The following is a 1,598-nucleotide window of genomic DNA, read 5'->3' on the forward strand; positions in this document are numbered from 1 at the left end:
CGCGTAAATCCATGTAATAACCACCCCCATGCAAGACAGAGAACATTGCCACCACCCCACGTAATTCCCTCATGACCCACCGCCATAGGCAACAACCCGTTCTGCTTTCCAGTACCATAGATTAGTTTCACCTGTTCTTGAGTTTCATTGAATAGAAGCATATGCATTCTTTGTGTTTGCTTGTTTGGCTCAGCATGTTTCGGCGCTTTTCTCTTTGAGATTCTTCCACATTGCTGCATGCATCAATAATTCATTCATTTTTAAAAACAACTTTATTAAAGTATGATTTACAAAAAATAAAATGTACTCATTTTAAGTGCACTATGATCTTAAACAAAATTATACACTCAGGTAACCACCCGTAATCAGTGTGTTCAACATTTACAGTACCCCCAAAAAGTTCCACTGTCCCCCTTCCTAATCCCCAGCCCAAAGCCATCACTGAGTCTGTCATTACAGATTAAATGTGTCTTTTCCAGAGTACCATAGCATTGAAATCATACAGTATGCATTCTCATATCTGGATTCTTTCAGCATGTCTCTGAGATTTGCCCGTGTTATTGTTGTTGTATTAGAAGTTACCTCCTTTTTATTGCTCTGTAACATTCCATCACATGAATATATCATAATCTGTGTTTCATCCTCCTATTGATGGACATCTAGGTTATTTCCAGTTTGGGGTTATTATGGATAAATCTGCTGCATACATTCTTGTACAAGGCTTGTTTGTGAACACATATTTTCATTTCTTTTAGGTAAATATTTAGGAGTGAAATTGCTGGGTCATAGAGAAGGTGCTATGTTCTTTTGTTGTTGTTGTTCTTTATTGTTTTTTTTTTTTTTTTTTTAAAGATGTTATTTATTTGAGAGAGAGAGCACAAGCAGTGCGGGGGGAAGAAGGAGAAGCAGACTCCCCCGCTGAATGGGGAGCCTGCTTCAGGGCTCGATCCCAGGACTCCAGGATCATGACCTGAGCCAAAGGCAGATGCTTAACTGATTGAGCCACCCAGGCGCCCCCTTTACTGTTTTTAAATCACTTAATTCTGACTCTGATTCCCCTTCCACTGAATTCGTGAAAGATTATGTATCAGGTATTATCCAGTGTCACCCTAGAGTTCTGGAATTGTATGTCCTCACGGCAGCAGAACGGACAGCTCTTAGAAGTGTTGCCAAGGCTAGAAGCTCTGGTCCCTCCAGGCACCCTGGGGTCATCCTCTCTACCATGTCACCACCTCCCCAGAGCCCACAGAGCAGGGCACAGGGGGCCACTGCCTGCAAGACCCAGAGACCTCTGATCCCTTTCCAATGTGGGAGACTAAGCACTAACTCTTCTTTTTCTCCCCAACCCCACAGCCTCCACTCACCACCCTCCCTCTCTGGGACACCCAGCAGAGTCTCTTCAGTGCAGTTAGGACTTTCACAAAAGGCAAGGAGAACTGTTGACCTCAAATGGTTTCTTCTCCCTGTCCTGCCAGCAAAAATCCTCAAGCAAGGAAGCCTAAAGGGCCTCGCCACTTCCACAGTGTGGAAGAAGAAGGGAATACAAAATAAAAACACCAACAATTATTTCAAGACATTATTTAGCCACCTTTTAAGCA

This window comes from Phoca vitulina, unplaced genomic scaffold (assembly GCF_004348235.1).
Source record: "Phoca vitulina isolate PV1807 unplaced genomic scaffold, GSC_HSeal_1.0 scaffold7, whole genome shotgun sequence".
NCBI classification, from domain to species: domain Eukaryota; kingdom Metazoa; phylum Chordata; class Mammalia; order Carnivora; family Phocidae; genus Phoca; species Phoca vitulina.